This window comes from Nicotiana attenuata, chromosome 1, assembly GCF_001879085.1.
Source record: "Nicotiana attenuata strain UT chromosome 1, NIATTr2, whole genome shotgun sequence".
In the NCBI taxonomy this organism is placed as follows: Eukaryota; Viridiplantae; Streptophyta; class Magnoliopsida; order Solanales; family Solanaceae; genus Nicotiana; species Nicotiana attenuata.
Genome location: NC_031989.1, coordinates 106,182,577 through 106,202,155, shown reverse-complemented (window position 1 = coordinate 106,202,155; position 19,579 = coordinate 106,182,577). Strand labels below are relative to the sequence as shown.

General features: G+C 37.6%; 1 long non-coding RNA gene across 8 annotated transcripts; it reads right to left on the bottom strand.

The window, feature by feature from the left end:
* Positions 3,478-8,325, bottom strand: LOC109231633. 8 transcript variants are annotated; one of them, XR_002068816.1, is made up of 3 exons: positions 8,098-8,325; positions 4,986-7,459; positions 3,478-4,525 (listed from the first exon to the last, which is right to left on the bottom strand). It is a non-coding gene; the product is annotated as an uncharacterized LOC109231633 (long non-coding RNA). The 8 variants fall into 8 exon arrangements; XR_002068819.1 differs by lacking the exon at positions 8,098-8,325 and having other exon boundaries at positions 3,478-4,544; positions 4,986-5,052; positions 5,630-8,091; XR_002068820.1 differs by lacking the exon at positions 8,098-8,325 and having other exon boundaries at positions 3,478-4,544; positions 4,986-5,052; positions 6,904-8,091.

Below are 19,579 nucleotides of genomic sequence, written 5' to 3'. Positions count from 1 at the left end.
TTGTCATGAACTGTTGTTGGCTACTGGTGTTGGACCCGACCATATTCCGGCTCGTCACTACTTTCAACCTAAGGTTAAGTTTGTTACTTACCAATACATGGGGTCGGTTGTACTGATACTACACTTCTGCACATTGTGTGCTGATGTTGGTTGCTGAGGTTGTTATGTTCGATGTGAGCTGGATTTGAAGATGTACCTGCGTTCCGGTTGTAGCTGCCTCTTGTTCATGGTAGCCGTAGATATATAAAAGCTCAGTTTATGTACTTTTCAAACAGAAGATGCATTTACTTCATATCAGCTTTGTAAATTCTATTCTTAGAAGCTCATGATTTGTACTACCAGTTCTTGGGAAAGTGTATAAGATTTAGATAATTCTCTTGTTTAAATTGCCTTATTAAATATTATTGGAATTGGATAGTATAGTTGACTTACCTAGCGGTTTGGGTTAGGTGCCATCACGACTAGTGACAGTGTAGCATGAACTCAAAACTTCTAAAAAGACTTCTGCGCGTCCGATTCCTATGACGCCAAATTTTGCGTGCAAGACTTAAATTACATTATGGACCTACTTCAACTTCCAACACTGGAATCCGGACCCGATATCAAAAAGTCCACCATTGGTCAAACTTTCCAAAACTTCAAATTTCTAACTTTCGCCAAATGACTCTGAAACGACCTACGAACCTCCGAATCCACTTTCGGATGCGCTCCCAAGTCCAGAATCACCATACGGAGCTATTCCTAGGCTCGGAATCCCAAACGGACGTCTAGAGTGTAAAAATCCATTTCAACCCAAACTTATGAAATTTGCTCAAAATGCCAACTTTCACTATTAGGCGCTGAAACGCTCCCGAGTCGTCCAAAACCTGATCCAAACATACGCCCAAGTCCGAGAAATCATCATACGAACCTATTGGAACCGTTAAATCCCGATTCCGAGGTCGTTTACTCAAAATGTTGACCGAAGTCAAACTTAGCCTTTTAAGCCAACCTTAAAGAACCAAGTGTTCTGATTTCAACCCGAACCCTTTCAAATCCTGAACTAACCATCCCCGCAAGTCATAAAATAGCAAAAGCACGTACGAGAAGTCTTATTTAGAGGAACGGGGTTCTAGAAAAAAAATGACCGGTCGGGTTGTTACAGGACTTTTTGACCGGATTATATTTGCAGCGAGCGCTTATCCTTTTTAGGACTAGAGTTGGGCGTGATCAAATAACTAATCCATGCATAAGTTATACATGGATAAAACATCAAAAGAACAAAATTCTTCCTTCTTTTTTTTTTGCATATTCAATTTTAGCGCAATGAACCATACATCTAGCAAGAAATAATCTTTGCATTACTAACTTCTGTACTATAATCCATGTATAACTTGTTTTTGAACCAAACGATCCCAAGTGAAAAATAATTTCTTACAATTTTTTTTGAACTTTAACTTTAAATAATTTTCTGAGTTATAACAACATTGTTACGGCCTACTTGCATATATGTCCAAACGCGCGAGTCCGAAAAACCTTAGTTGGAATACAATTCAAACTAGTATTTCAACATAATTTTAATTCAAGCTCAAATTAAAGATATTGTTATCAATTGTAAAAAACAAATGTCGTTTTACAAGTTGAAACGCCATTGTTCTGAAACCCACAAACGAGCGCACTTAGGTATTCTTACAGCAAGACATTTCTTAAAATATAGCAGAGATAAAAGTTTGCAAGACATTTTTCTTATTATATTCCGCGCTCTAATTTTGAGCAAATATATGTTTCGAAGTCATTTTTTATTTTGTATTTTCATCTTCTCTCCTTTTACAAGACGTAAGTGTGTGCTTATGGAAAAGTAAATGGAAGATGGTTGAGGATCTTTGGCGGATTTCAGATTAAATTACTCAAAAGTCAGAAAAGTAAATAAAATAAAAATGTCTTTTTCATCTTATTATATGGGATAAGGGTAATAAATAACCCAAAGTGTTAATTCGGGTGAAATTAAAAAATAGCCAGATTTACAACTGGTCGTTCAAGAATAGTCCACTTTCAAAAGTAATCGAAATTTAGCCACTTTTCATGTAAAGATAAATCTGAGCGAAAACACTGTTCAAAACCCGGAAAATACGCCAGTATATTATGCTGGAGTTCCAGCATAAGTATACTTGAACTCCAGCATATTATACTGGAGTTTCAAGATAAGTATGTTGGAACTCCATCATAATATGATGGAGTTCCAGCATAAGTACACTAGAACTCCAGCATAATATACTGTAGTTCTAGCAAATATACCGGTCCAGCATAATATACTGGAGTTTGGAGCACCGGTGCTCCAGTCTCCAGTATATTATACTGGGGCCAGCAAAGTATACCGGTCCAGCATAATATGCTGGAGTTCATATATAGGTGCACCGAACTCCAGTATATTATGCTGGACCGATCTCTGCTGCAGCAAAATAGTGGCTATTTTTATTGATTTGGTAAACGCTGGCTATATTTAAATGATCAGTCCGAAAACTGACTATACCGTGCTATTTTAACTGTTAATTCAAAGACCATCAAAATATGAAAGTTATAAATGATTGTACTAGTGTCTCTCCAAATGTGGGACATTTCTTTAATTTTTATGAAGTAATCTTTTCACTTTACCAAAGGTTAAGGTCATCATCAGTGTCCAAAAGGAAAATAATTTAGAATCTCAAAAATAATCGATGAACAAACATGCCATTGCATTTAATTATCGGTCCGTGTTTGCTGTAAATTTATTTAACAATCGATCAGCTTATTAACTAATGACATTACAACAATCTATCTTGTCCCTTCGAACAAACCAAATGACACCTCACCTTTTTTTTAGCTCAAAGAGATCATTTAATTTTGCTAAATTTTCGGTGCACAAATTTTAGTTGCACAATTGTGATAACATATATTGTTACTCCCTCCGTTCACTTTTACTTGGTACGTTTTGGCTTTTCATGCCCCTTAAAAAATAATAAATAAAGTGCATAATTTTTCTATGATACCCATATTAATTGTTGCATATTTTATTAGATTTGAGAAAATAATTTGAAATGAGTAATAAATACTGTAGGTATAACAGGAAAAAAAAATTATCTTCTCTTAATATGCGTAAAGTGACAAATAAAAATAAAAAACTATTTTTAGTATATATATGCCAAGTAAAAGTGATGGATAAATAATTTGTTGCTTTTTTTATGGGGTAACGAGCGCCTCTGGAATCTACAAGCCAAAAGTTATACTGTAGTAAAAGGTTTTTTGGCGGAAAAGGGGCTACTTACTCAAGATTTCCTTTCTGAAACTTTTACAATTTTTCATGATATGTCATGATCATCTTTCGTTCTACAATCACTTTTCAAGAAAAGCAAAAAAGACACAGAAAATTTCATTCGACAAGCTCAAAAAGATGCAGATTCTATTAGTCGTATATGACGTCTCATCTTTATTCTTCCCCCTTTTCAAATGGCAGCCCATTGATGAACTGCAAAAACTGTATAATATACGAGAACCATATAGGGAAAAGTATAACTCAAGTGAACTCCTGATTTATTAGATTCATAGCTAATACAAAAATATAACTCAAAATCAGCAAAGAACTCTCTCTTCACAAAAAAATGAACACATCTTCATGATAATCGCTGAAATTTCGCCACTGCAGTCTCCCTCTTCTCTTCTCTCTCCCTTCAACATAACCTGCTCATAGCAATTTGACAGTGTTTTATGTTGGATTCTGGAGCTTTGGCATGATTAACGTTGCACGTATTTAGTAAAATGCCCATAATTTGTATCGGAAGGTCAATTTTGCAAACCATCTAAACCATTGGAACTGTACTTCAAGGGCTACAATTCTCCTTCAGAAATCACAATCAAATTACCACTTGATTTTGAGTTATATTTTTGAGAGGCTAAGAGTCATGTAGTAGAAAGAATCTGTAGCCACATACTTTATTTTCCAACTCTTCTTGTTCCAAATTACCAATTCAGAAGTCAAACTCAACTAAACTACTTTCGAAAAGTCTAAAACATGTTCTTTGCATTCAAAGGTACATTCAAGCATGTTTACCACTCAAAAATTACTAGTTTTGCACACATGCATATAGACCCTGAACTCTTTTTCTGGAGCAAGGATTAACTTGAGCTTTTCTATTATACCCATTTTACACGTATGTATATCTCTCACACACACACACACACAAAAAGTTTCCACCTTTAGCTTGCTTACTTCCAAGCTCCCTCACCTGAGTATGCCAACGCAAAACCTCATTACAAATGAATGGTGTTTCTGGAATATTGACCATCGAAATGTTTGATACAACCAAAAATACAGGAGCAGTAGTTTCACTGAATTCGTTAAAAGTTACCATCTTCTTCAGGTGATAGAATGGATTTCAATTCCAACTCCTGCTGATGCAAAAGATATACTGAGGCAATAACCATGCTGATTCCAAGGTGGCTGGTAGTAGCGTTTGTTGAAGATGCCTTAATACATTAATCACGCGATTTGTAGTTTCTTTTGTATCAAGATCTGTTTAACAACATAGAACCTACAGCAGTAAGAATCAATTACTGAATGTTTACATATAGTTTGATCGAAGGCCACATTCCATAATACAATGAGACAGTCACATTTGGCAGATCAATCAACTATCTCCATGAAGTTTAAAGCAAAAGGGAAAGAAACATGAAAATGTTATTTAAAGTTAGATTCTTGAATAGTATTGCTATATAGTTAGACTTTCTTACTCTACTTTAGTGAACTTTTACCTTACCTTTTAATCAGATATTTGTCATCTAGGAACCTGATAATCAAATTGATACTTGAAAAGCAGAACACAAACAAGAAATACAGACGAATGTAATTTTATAAGTTCATAAGGTTTAATGCTTCTATTGCAAGAATGAATAAAACATTCACAGTTGCAAAATCCTTATATCACAAAAGAACAACTCAATATAGCATCTAATAGTTTTGATTTCAAACTCACCCCTGCAAAAACTGAAACAGCTTTTGGAAGGTAATGAAAGCTGGAACCTAAAAGTTCTCTGTCTGACCTGCAAGTGAGAAAATTTGGTGAACATTAAAAAGACCAAAAATGCAATTTTATATGAGATCACCTATTAGAGAAACTTCATGTTAATGTTTAATTTGGCTAATTAAAACCTAGTTAAGGTAACAAAACTAATACTTGAAACAGTAAAGTAAATGAGGATAAAGCCTAAAGCAGACCAATCCAGTATCTTTCGACCATTTAACCCAACTGTTCATTAACATGTCAGCTTTTATAGGCAGGCAACTCAACCAAGCTGGAAAACCTACCAACTTGCTAGAAATTGTTAATTTTTTTGTTTCAAGAACACTAGAGTTTTCCTCCATAATTTGGCTGTGCAGAGAGCTGTGCAGGCTGCAGTTGAGGCTTCACTAGTTTAATTTATTGTTCCTCCTTGTATCTTTGCTGCAGTTTTTTTTTCCACTGTGGCACTTAAAATTACAAGGGAAACCGTGTAATTTGTAAGGAACGAGGCTCATAATTAATATATCTCCTCTCACAGAGATTTAGGTCTTATTCTAAATCCAATAGGAGATGAATAATTGAGTTTCTGATCCTGTTCAGCTTTATAGAGTACTTACTTTATTCCACAAATGCATTCACAGGTACATTATATTAGGCTGTCCAAGCTCATCCTAGAACTCCTTCATCTTAGTGAAGTACTGCAAACATTCGTGTGTCAAGCCGTCTTGTGCCTTTTGTTTTTGATAAACATTGCCCCATTTGTCCGAATAAATCTATCCTCCCTAACGATCCATGCTTTGACAATATAAAAATGTTGTCCCAAATGTTTCTTCCTAGGGCATTCAAGATCCAAGAGATGACCTTACCATTGCATAACGCCTAAAGAGAAGAAGCTGATGGAGGCTTTACATAAGTGCATCTAGAGACCTACTTCTTTTTTGCATAAATACATGAATGTTTTCTTTTTCACATGTGATTGGGAAAATAAGAAAAGAAAAGAATTAGTTGGGGTATCTAATAGTTAGCAGAACAACATTGAAGCAAGAGAAAGAAATAAAAGGGCTAAATAACTAGGTAAAATGGAACAACTCAGTCAAACCCCTCCAATTCAAGGTGGTTTTATAAAAAGAAAAAGAAAGTTAGGAAATTTGAAACATATAGGCAACTAAGAACTAGTTTTAAGAAAGTGTAGCCATTACAAGCATAGGAAACTACTATATAATTACTCAAATTACGTCACCTATAGGAAAGTCCTCATTGGCTTAACTAAAACTCCTTTCAGCTAAACGGGTAAAGCAACTAAATAAACAAGAAAGGAATAGTCAAACCAAGCATCACATGACTATATTCGTAGACTTTGTCAATTGTTTCCGGTAATGATTCAATTGACTTATTGACCTTTAGATAGAGACGGATCTAGGATTTCTAGAACATGGGTGCATCACTATAGAAATGAGGAGGAAAAAGTGTAAAGTGGGAATTGATCGTTGTTTCTTTGAGTAAATAATTAAGTATTGAACCAAGTGCACCATTCAACCTTTATGGAGCATGGGTGCCAATACATAATATTGGATCAGTTCTATGAAATACATAGATAAAATACCTAGTTTGACGGAAGGATCATGGGTTCACGTGCCCCATAATTGAGGCTATAGATACGCCCCTACCTTTAGATTTTAATATCTATTAGATTAATATTGGAACAAATTATGTGATCCAACACTATGACGTCTCAAACTATTTGATGCATGCACTAAATTACCCATCTATAACTGAAATTTTGGAGTGCCTACTCAAGCATATATGAGCTGAAGGTATAAGAATGCACGAACAAATAAAAGAACATACTTGGCTACGTTGATACTTTCACCATGAAGTATAGATATCTTACCAAGTCCAGAAACAACATTATCATATGCATCTACATTCTCAGGTTCAATAGCTTTTAAATGCATCGCCACTACATTGATCATTGACAGAGCCTCTAGTTCAGGTCATAAGATTAACTAAACACACAAAACATATCACTTTTTGTCCCCTCTCCATGACGAAAGGGTCTCAATATCATACTTCCAATAAACGGTTTGAAATCAGAACTACCACATTCCGCACAAAGCCCAAGTCCATAAAGAGCATTCTAAACACGACATCAACAGTTTTCCAATAAATCAAATGGCAAATGCAACTTTACCAAAAACTGTTGCAACCACTAAGATGTAAGAACCTGTCTAACACCTGGATCTTCGTCATTGCTTGCAACCAAAATTAAAGGAAGACAAACATCATAGTCCTAATTTTCACAGAGTAACTACCAAATACAGGAAGCCATCAAGGAAAAATCCACAAATATATACACATACTTTAGAGCACTCCTCCACAACAGCATCAAAGATGTATATCTCTTATTAGTTGTTTTCTCCTAGGCCTTCTTCCAGGTAACAACTGGCCTGAATTATTGTTATTCTTATATCAGTGCATCACTTCCAATTCAAACAAGTTAAAAGAGTCGACCTTCTTATTATTTCGGCAATTAGCTAACATCATAGGAGGAACAATAGTCCCTTGCTTAAAAATGTGTGCTCGCTATTCCTAAATACACTTGGATCTCGATGTGAAGGTCACGGCCATGAGCGTTGTGATCAGCTTCATTCAGTGTGCATCGAGTCCAAATGAAAAGGAGCAGTTTCAAGATTTATTGTCCGGTACGACGAGGACGTTGACTGACATGTTATGCAACAGTGAAGTGATAGATTTGCAAATCTATCAAAAGAAAAAAAAAGTTTTAACCCGCGTTGGGCTGCAAATCTCTCACTGTTGCATAATGCATCAGTCAACGTACTCATAACACCGGGCAATAGATCTTGAAACCGCTCCTTTTCATTTGGGCTCGACGCACAATGAATGAAACGCACATTGAGATCGCTGGTGTATCATTTAGTGTATTTAGGCATAGTGAATGCAAAATTTTTAAGCAAGGAACTATTATTTCTAATTGTTGAAATAATAAGAAATTTGATTATTTTAACTTATTTGAACTTAAAGTGACAGCATTGATACAATGTCAATCATTCAGGCCAGTTGTTACCTGGAAGAAGTAAGGCAGTGAGCTCTTGGATATTGATTCTTCAAGCGAGATCGATTAATAAGTACACATTTGATGCATATGGACAGCACAGTTTTCACCGAAATAAGAGCTGAGAATGTTAGCAAGCAAGTCAGGATCCTACTGCTTTATCATGTTACAGTTGACTTGGCCTCGAATCGTTTCTCAATGAGATCTGAGATGAGGGTTTCAAATGGCTCCGAGACGATTATGACGGCTAAATGAGAAGGAGAGAGACGGCTATAAAGTTGCTGAAAAACATTAAAATTATGCACGACTCCTCCAATATTACCTATATTATGGTTAAACTCCCTTTTCTTTTCCAAAATTATAAAGGTACCCCGGGCGAGACCAAGCACTCTTCTGCTAGTGTTAATTGTTAAAGGTTAAACTGGTGCAAATCTTAATGGAAATTGTTAAGATTACAAACTTATTATTAAACATATGCTAAATTCGTATTTCGTAGACATGCAGTAGGATGTGAGTATTAAAGGAGAAGAAGTCTATATGTGCAATCGTTAGAGAGTTAAGTGCTTAAAAAGATTTAAATTATAGGTTAAGGTGCATCTCATGCCTTGAGATTTGAGAAAATTCATTGTTTATAACTCTATGATCTCTTCAATAAATATAGTGTTAGTAGACTGTATTTGTAAAATAATTCTGGAAATATAAATGAGTATAAACAGAAATGAACATAAACAGAAATGACATAAAACCAATTCGAGCCCACTGAATTCACAGTGTTTCCTTAAGGAATTTAATCTCCTCCTAGTACCCAAGGTTATGGATTATTTCCTCCCAGGATAGAACGAATTACACACTGGTGTAGTGGTACTTCAAACCCCAGTGTTTCAGCGAACACAACGTTCGGTAGCAAATCACACTTACTTTTTGCTTTGTTTGATGCTAAAAGTATGCAGAAGAAGGAGAAGAAACTCAGAAAATCGTAGTGAAATTCTGAGCAGAATAGTGTTGTATTTATAGCCAAAGTTAGGCTGAAATCTGAAGAGGTGCAACTCTTCAGAATGGTTGTTTATGCAAAACGCCCACAGCATAAATGCCATTACATAAATGGCCATTTACTCAATAATAAAGAGGGAAAATAAAGAGGGAAAATTGAAGAGGGTAGTTACTTTTCTGTTACCAAAACAGAAAAACGGATTGGATTTAATATTAATATTTAATATTAATATTTTGTTATTAAAACAAATATTTAATAACATTTCTGTTAATATTTTACTATTAACNGGAACCCATATGTGAATATTTAATAATAAAAATTAATTATTTAATGTACAAACTAACATATAAATTTATAATAAAACTATCACATAGAAGAATTCAGGATAAATTGATGCTACTGGGCTCTAAATATGGAGCCTGGAACCATATGTGAATATTTATTTATAAAAATAATTATTTAATTTACAAAGTAACATGTAAAATAATAAAACTAACACATAGAAGAAATCAGGATAAATTGGTGCTACTGGGCTCCAAATATCGAGTCTGGAACCCATATGTGAATATTTATTTATAAAAATTTATTATTTAATTTATAAACTAACATATAAAATTATAATAAAACTAACATATAGAAGAATTTAGGATATCTTGGTGCTACTAGGCCTCAAATATCGAGCCTGGAACCCATATGTGAATATTTATTTATATAACTTTATTATTTAATTTACAAACTAACATATAAAATTATAATAAAACTAACACATTGAAGAATTAAGGATATCTTGGTGCTACAGGGCCTCAAATATCGAGCCTGGAACCCTTATGTTTTAAACTTCATAATAAATATTGAATAATTATAAATTTTAATTATTTAATTTACAAACAAACATATAAAACTATAAAACTAACATGTAATTAATGTTGTTTAATTTACAGTAGACGACATGTAGGTGCCGCCTGTTCATCCCGGACCTTCTAGCGATGAGCTACTCTTGTTACAGGGCGATCATAGGTCTGCCCACATATGGGAGGGTGAGTTACTGACCCAGACTCTCCGCGCCAGGAGAGTGGACAACATGTGGGACTTTCTGCATGACAGAGTTCTCCATGATCGTGTAGTCACACGCCTGTAGGAGACGGGTTTCTATAGGATTTTGGAGATCGGGCTGCTGCAGCTCGATTGGTCTTTGGTCATGGCCCTGATAGAGCGATGGCGAGCGGAGACGCACACATTCCACCTGCCCATTGGTGAGGCCACCATCACACTAAAGGACGTGGAGGTTTTATATGGGCTGCCTGTTGATGGACTGCCCGTTGCTCTCCCACCTGGCATGAGAGAGATGACGCGTGTGCAGTATCTGGACATGCTGCAGCGGCTCACTGCTTTCCGGCTAGAGGATGAGAATGTACTGCATGGGACCAGTCGTTTTCCGTTGATGACTATTCGACAGTGGAGGCATTGCATCCTGAGATTGATGGCGATATACCGGATTATCATGTTGACCGGTATACGAGGTTGCTGCTACTCCTTATGTTTGGAGGGGTCTTGTTCCCGAACACTTCGGGGAACTTAGTCAGCTTGAGATTTCTTCATCATCTTGAGCGGCTAGATCATTTACCCCAGTATAGCTGGGGCTCTGCTGTTCTCGCCTTCTTGTACAGGCATATGTGTCGGGCGAGCATGGGCACCCAGAATGACATTGCTGGATTTTTGCCGCTACTGCAGGTGACAACATATTCGAATACTCTATTCATTTTAACATACCTAGTAAAAATATATCTTAGATTTTGCGTCAACTTTTTATGTTAGGTTTGGGCCTGGGAGCGGTTCCTGCAGTTGCAGCCACCTCTACCACAATTAGATCCGGATGTACCACCGGAGTTGCTCCCTCTAGCTAGGAGGTGGGTTCTCCGGCGGGGATATATGCGCGGGTACGAGGCTCGGCATAATCTCTCCTTGTTGAGGGATATTCTGGATTTGCTGGATGGCGCACAGGTAAATGTATATCTAAGTTTACTTGTAATACACTCTAAACACAAGTTGTGTATACTGATGTTTTCTGTTCTTACTTACGAGTTGATAGCTGGCTTGCCCTGTTATTGCTCGGCCGACCGACTTATGCGGGCCTCTTCCGTCCCATTGTTCTGCCTTGATATTGTGGAGCATCATGCCACCGAGCAGGTACTTCACCAGTTTGGCTGTCCGCAGCTCGTACTGACGCCGCCCACCTGGAAGACCACACATTACCAGCGGGATGATCGTACCAGGGTAGACGACGCAATTTTGGCATGGCTACAGGACCATATATTTACATGGGACCGGCGATATCACCGAGACGGCTGGATACTGAGCATTATTACATGTGTTGGTACCGCGGCGTTACCCGACTTATCGCCGGGAATCCCATTTATCGAGCTGGCAGTCGGTACGTTCCATACGCCGGGAGGCACGAGGCACTGGTATGTTATTTGGTATTCTTACTTATAACTGTTCTAGTGTTCCGTAACTTATATTTTACATGTTGTGTAGCCTATTGGCCTACATTTAGTCCACCAGTTGGGACTGCAGATGCAGCAGCACGCTGGCGATCCTGCGATCGCTTTGCAGGAGTATGGCCGGCAGGTTACAGAGCTGGCTGCCCGGACACTACATCGAGCCAGAGAGGACGAGCGCTTAGAGCATGTCCCTACTTATGTGGCGCCAGAGCACTACCATCGAGGTAGGCCTATCCCACGAGCAATGGGACGACGAGGCAGGGCTATCTCACAAGACAGGGGTGCCCCACGAGGCAGGGCTATCCCACGGGGTCGTGGGGGCCGGCAAGGAGGTGGTCCCCAGCAAGGGGGCGTTGAGGCACCTATTTAGGCACCTGATGATGATGTTGGAGCTGATCTGCCGGGTGACCTCCATCAGCCAGACAAGCAACCCAGCAGCATGCCGTCGTACAACCTTTAGCTGGCATTCACTCCAGCCACATCGCAGGTGATCCCGTCAGATCCATTATTGATCACGGGCACGAGCCTTACCGGACATGATTGGGAGCAGATGTTTTTAGGCCCATGGATCGCTACTGAGGATTGGCAACCCGAGATGTGGATGGTGGGCGCCGGCTGAGTTATGACTCATCGTCGACGGGTGGTGTGGATCTTTCACAGGAGTAGGTATGTTTGTATTACTATTAAATTTTAATATGTTTTTATCTCATTGATTCGAAATAAATAACTTTATAATTTTCTTATTAAGGCTTCATCCCAACCCGTCACAGAGGCCACTTTGTGCGATGCGGAGCAGGATGCGACGGATGCTTATATTCAGGAGCCCGACGAGACCATGGTAAGAATTGTTTTTGACTTAACACGTACATCACTAATATATATTTTCATATACTGAGCTGACTTATTATTTTGGAGGTTGCTGATGGACCAACGTCCCCTTCTACCGATCCTACCAGCACTACTAACGATCATGTTGCAGCGCATCCTCAGATAAAGAGGCGACGTGATGAGGATGATCCTGATAGCGTATCCGGGCGGGATGGGATGCGCCTCAGGCCAGCGGCTGCATTGAAGCATACAGGCTGTGGGGCATTTTGATTTTTTTACAGACACTTATTACAAAAAATATTACGAAAATAAAACACTACGTGTATCCTTGATAGTTGGGAACATTAGACGAACTTGCACCAAGAGCTGGATTACCACCGCCACCCAAACCAGCTAAAGGACATTTACGACGGTCGTGTCCTGTTTGCGAGCATATGCCACATTTACGCACATAAACGGTATCACCAACATCCATTTGGTTCCGTATACGCGTTCTCTTTTGCACTTGTAGCTTGCGCAAATGGTCCTTGTTACACAGCATTTTAAATGGTTCCGGCGGCCAATAATGCTCAGCACCCACTGGCTGCAATTGCCCACTATATGTGTTTACGTATGCAGCAACACTGTATTGCCTATCAACATAGTTGGTTGCCCCTAAACCTGTTTGTTGAAAGCACTTCATGGCATGTGAGCACGACATGTGGTAGATGGTCCATTTCCCACATGAACACAACCTGCTGCTTCATTTACGGTGGGTAAATTATTCCCCCGGTGTTGACGGATAGCGGTGCGAACTTCAAAAACACCCCATTTGTGATCATACTGTAAATATGAATGCCAATGTGCTCGCCTTCTGTATTTCTCAAATCTTTCCATCGGTATTGGCATAAATTCAACACCCTTGTCCATCAATTCCGATGCACCTCTATGCCTTTCAACAAACATCTCCGCCATCTGTTTGATTGTCATCCGGACCATGGCAGTGACAGGCAATCCACGTGCAGTCTTCAATAACCCGTTGAAAGACACCGACACATTTGTAGTCAGGGTTCCCCATCGTCTGCCACCATCAGCATGCAATGTCCACTTGTGAAGCTCATGTCGCATCAACCAATTATAAGCTCTTTCGTCTAACTGCCAGATCAATTCCATGCGCCTCCTGAATTTGCACTGCTGGTGATCAATTGCAGCCATCCACATTAAATCATGCAAGTCCTTGTTGGGATATTTCTTCTGGAAATTGGCCTTCAGGTGCCTCACACAGTAACAGTGGAATGCATAGGGTTCCTTCCATTCAGGCAAATGCTCTACAGAACTTAATATACCACCATGCCGATTAGATATTAGACAAATACCTGAAGGTTGTTTGACAACGTGCTGCTTCAAGTGGTTCAAAAATAGCGTCCACGTCTTTTGGCTTTCATTGGCACAGATGGAAAAAGCTAGTGGAAATATTTGTCCATTGGCATCTACTGCAACGGCGATCAACATCTTAATATCGTACTTTCCATAGACATGAGTACCGTCTATGGAAATTACCGGACGACAATGCACAAAACCATCAATTGCTGGTATAAATGTCCAGAACACGTATCTGAATATATATTTCGGTATTCCTGGACCCCGCTCATGCTTCCATTCAACAACAGTCCCGGGGTTAAAGTGTTTCAGTGCGGCCATGTACCTGGGTAGAGATAAAAATGACTTATCCCAATCACTAATTTCAAATGCACGTTTGCGCCCGAGATATGCCTTTATTTTGGTAATAGTACACCCATATTCCTGGTGGACGGATGTAATACACTCTTTGATTTTGACCTAATGGACACTTCCAAGTGTGGAATCAAGACAAGAGAAATCAAATCAACATCTAAGTTGAAGTGATTCTCATTGAATGTGTCCATTTCACAATTATGGGTGCTAATATATTTACCCATTTTCCACAACCCTGATTCCTTCTTGCTCGCATGCACCATCTAGTGACAGCGCGTAAACCATATACGACAAACAACCTTGTATACCTCCAGACTTGACTCCCATACTATCATCTCATGACACTCTCTTACGCTGTACATTTTACAAGTCCCGGATAGGCGAGCTTTATCGGGAAAATACATGCCCTTTGCGAGCACCGTTGGTCTAGACTCATCCTACATTGCTGACCGAATTTCATCAAGATCCCTTGTGAGGGCATCCATATCCGGCATACTTGGCAAATTATCAAGGTAGGGAATATGCCTTGAATGAAACGGCACGTGGGACTCGTACACTCTTGGTCTAACGAGAGGTGGAGCATGCTCCCTCGTCAGCTCAGGTTCGACATTCACTTCCTCCTCATCATCACCCTCGTCAGGGAAGGGTGTGTCATCTCCAGACTCATCGGCATTGTTGTCATAATCACTATTGTCTTTCTGACTCTGCGCATCTGCCAAATCACGAGTAAATACGTCGTCTACGGGCAACTGAGTGAGGTCAGGACCGTCAAGTTGCTCGTTTTCACTGCACAAACAACAAAATGATAAGCTACTCAAATTGATAAATACTTTACATATAGCTATATCACTTCACTTACAAGTTGTAATGTGTTGACATTCCATGATGGACATTATCCTGTGGGTGATGACTCCCGGATGGACCACCGTGATCCAACACACCAAAACTATGCATGTTCCAACTGGGCGTGGGGTCATAACTTGTAAAATTCATATCTGGACAGTACCCTCTGTGGAATATATGAGTGTTAATACAAATTCAATACAACAAAAATAAACACCGTAACACAAAGGAAAATTGAAGTTTACCAGTCGTCTTGTGGATTATGTAAAGTGGGAGGCAAATTATTTCCTCGCTCCTCGTTCGCCCGCTGAGATAAGTTTAGATCCGGCCAAACTCTTTCAGCCGGAACCTGGTGGGCTAAAACTGCTCCAGAATAACCACCCGATGATTGAGGGTTATCCCTGTTTTGCGCAATATCATTATTGCGAACGTCTTTAACCTTCACGTATATTTCCAACATTTTTATCAAAATAAGTTCCCGGTATTCATCCAGAGTCCCCAACAAATCTCTCAGAGTTACATCATCCTCGATGTTAAACTCAGCGTACCAAGCAACCCCTTGCGGAGTCACATCATACGGATATCTTCTGTATATTTTAAGATTCACCGAACGTTTGCTCAACCTCATTTTATTGCATAACAACAATACCAGTCTATCGTACTCCATTGTAAGTGGCAACTTAACATGACTCTGTGGAGATAAACTATAGCTCTCTGAGTTATTAGCTACCACAACCTCACCCCACCCCCCCAATATAATGAAACCCTTACTTTTCGCTCTTCAGACATTATGAAAAAAGCTTGAGAATTTAACAACAAGAAAAATTTATCACGAAGTTAGAGTATTTCTGAATGATTTTTCTCAAAACCCTTAACGCCTTTATATAAGGCAATGCCCAATTCGGGGAGGGAGGGAGGGGGTCAAATTTTTGTAAGTAAAACGCAGTTTAAAAGGGCGTTTTACATATTTGAATTATTGTTATGTCGGTTAAGCGCAGAAGAGTTATTGGTGGGCCCACTAAACATGTAAAACGTTGTTTCTTACTGCGTTTTATATAAAACGCAGTAATGAACCGCGCTTTATATAGCTATCTTTTCAACTTTCAGTAAAGCGCGGTATTCAACTGCGTTTTATATAAAACGCGGTTATGAACCGCGCTTTACCTTAACGTCCCAAACGGCCGTTAAGGTAAAACGTGGTTCATAACGGCATTTTATATAGAATGGTAACTTTTTTTTTTACACCTAAAAAAGTGTTTTGAGTCCAAAAGAACCACATTTCGGTTCTGGACTCATCAGGGGAGGTACTGAGGTACACAGGTGAGGTATATATATATATATTAAAAAAAATCGTTTTACTTTATTTTTATGGAAGTTATGTATATTGTCTTGATGGGTGCATGTATTGTTCTTTGAATCTCCTTTGCTTCAATCTATGAAATGCTTAAGTCTTTTGGAAGATACTCCCTCCGTTTACTTTTACCATTTTTCTTTTATTTTTAATTATTAATTATTCATTCATCAAATCTTTTACCAAGGTATTTGGAAATGCTATCATTGTTATGAGTAAAATTATAAAATTTTACTTATTTTTTTTTATAGGGAGTACAAAGTCAAAAATGAATAATTAAAAGTGAACAAAGAAAGTACTAAGTCTATATTGATTTATGACATTATTCGTGTTGCTCAAAGTTTACGGCTTTAGTACTTTCAAGACCATATTTTTTATATAGATTTGAGTTTTTCTAGGCATATAATTGGCTAAAAGGATAAGCAAGTAGGGTTATAAATAAGGAGAGAAGAAAAAGAGGTATGAGAGTGCTTATAAAGTAGTAGTCCTCTTACAAGTCAAAGGTGCGTTAGTTAGTTTGCATGTGGTTGGTTTAAGTTGTGTCGTAGCATTTTGGGAAAACGTGCAATCTCAATAATTGTGGGCAACTAGGCAAATCATATACCGTCAAGTTATATATTTGAAGGGGAGCTTGGATCAACGGTAAATTATCTCTGTACGACCTATACATTACGGATTAAAGTTGTAGAATCAGCCATTAATACTTGCATTAACGTAGGCTGCTTACATCGCACTCCTTTAGAATGCAACACTTCCCCAGACTTGCGTGAACGCAGGATACTTTATGCACTGGGCTGCCATTATATACCGTCAAGGATAATATAATGAATAAAATTTCTTTAATTTATTTTTAACTAAAGTTCGAATCATAAAAATGAAAAAAGTTCTGATAAAAAAGTATTTTTCACTTTAAAAGAATAAATTCGAATTATCGGAGCCTCGAAGCGAAGTCGAGCACAAGGGAAAACCAAATAAAAAAAGCAAGGCAAGTAGGTTAGCTTCTTACTTGAATTAATGTAATGATATGCAGGATATACCATATTCTCTATACAAATTATATTCAGAAGTACCAGTTCTTTGAAAGGTGTTAGGCACTTGGCAGCCTCCATTCCTTTGACTTTTTCATCATGTTGAACAAATGTGCTTGACAGAAAATATTTTTGAAAAATAAATTATATTTTAGCGGTAAGATAGCAAAAAGTATTTTTCAAGGAAAACAATTTTTATTGAACCAAAAAATACAACTTCCCTCACTAGTTTGACAAAAGTAATTTTCCTTTACAACTATCTCAATTCTTAACTTTATACTGCTCCTGTTATTCTTCGAACAAACTCAGTATATTACAAAATATAATCATCATCCTAACTAGGTTATCTGAACGTAAAAATTAGGTGAAAGAATTCATATGACAGCCCTATATCTAACACAACGATTGAATGTCCTGGATACTGTAAACCAGCCCAATGATCCGGCTCAATCTGCCGCCCAAAAATGAAAGCAGGCAGCCCATATTAGAGTAGCCGGCCCAATTGTATTTCTCATTGAGCTGTGTATTTTGTGGAAATGACACCAGGTAGTCACTTTTAAGTATGCTATTTAAAATATATTCACATCTTACAATATATTTAAAGATTAGCCAGTTTGCTTAAACTTCAGGACACGATGTCGTGAAATTTAAACCTCAAGGTTCAAACTTTAGGAAATCTTGTTCTAAAGTTCGAAAATTGCGTTCAGAAATTCGAATTATATATCCTGAATTTTAAATTAGCAGTTCAATAATTCAAGACACTTAGTCCTAATTTCGAATTAGCAGTTCATAAATTCAGGACACTTAATCATGAATTTCAAATTAGCAGCTCAAATATTTAGGACTAAGTCCTGAAATTCAAATCAGTAATTTTAGAACTCTGACCACAAAAATTCAGGAAACTTAGTCCTAGTTTGGGCGAATTGACTAATCTTTACCTATAATGTAAGTTATAAATATATTTTAAATAACAGGTCTAAATATGACAACTCGATCGATCATTTTGTATAATTGCACCCGTTTTAAAAGTGGCTATTGGTGCACTTCGCCCGTGTATTTTTAAGCAAAAAGTACACATTTTGGTCAAAATTTTGAAATTGAAAGGCTAGCTAATAAAAGCAGGTTGGTAATTGATAGTTAAGTCCATTTGGTCTTCACGAATTGTCTTTGCCGTTTCTTTTTCTTTTTTTTGGTTGACAAATTCAAGGCTTAATTCCTAGCAAAACGTGTATTATAAATTCTTTCTAATTGGGTAAGAGTTATAACCCCATCCCAACATTTCAGGAAAAAATAAAACAAGAAAAAATAGAAGAAGAAACAGCTTCTGAATTATAGAATTGAAGATGATTAAGTGCCCGTTTGGAGGGCTTATTTTATGTGGCTTTTAAGTCAAAAAAAAAAAATGCATATTCGGAGGTTATTCGTTTTTTCAAAAGTCATGAATAAACTTATATATATGGCGGTATTCAGAGGATATTATTATTATGTTTGAATCTTAATACACGTATGTTATTACATTATTATATTTATATTTGAACATTGAACAATTAAAAATCGTTTGTTTTCTCATCGTCTTAATGTGTATAATTTGTCTCTATCAAAAACTACTATCATAGAATTCAATAAATTAGTAGTAAAAAAAAATTTGTATCCAAAAAATATTGGAATATATATATACTATAGTAGTTTACATGTTTGTTGTATAAATTACTTTTCTACCAACAAGGGTTGTGGTGGAGTGGTAAGTACTCCTTCATGCTTAACCAGAGGTCTCGAGTTTGAGCCCCTGGGTATGGAGTCGCCTTTGTTAGGGAGCACTTTATCCCCTTTCCCGGCGCGAATCCATACCCACCGGACACCGGATAAGAAACCAAAAAAAAAAAAAAGTATAAATTAATTTTCTTATGAACAACATTGTAAAAGCGGACAATAATATTTGTAAGGTGGTATTTGATGGTGCTGGTTGGCCTTAAATACAAATGTACATGTACGTTATTGTAAAATTTCTTTTTTGTATGATCATAACGAAAAAGCGAGAAAGGACAATTGTGTGTCTATGTGTTATTTGTTGAAATAAATAGTTGTACATCATGTAATTATAATAGTACTCTTCTAGAAAAAAAAGTCTGTTAGTGAAGTAGTTAGGTGGTTAACACAGTAGAGGTGAAGTCGGTTAACTGGTCACTTGATCTGTGTTTATATATATTAGTGTAAATGTTGTAGATTAGAGATAGAAGAT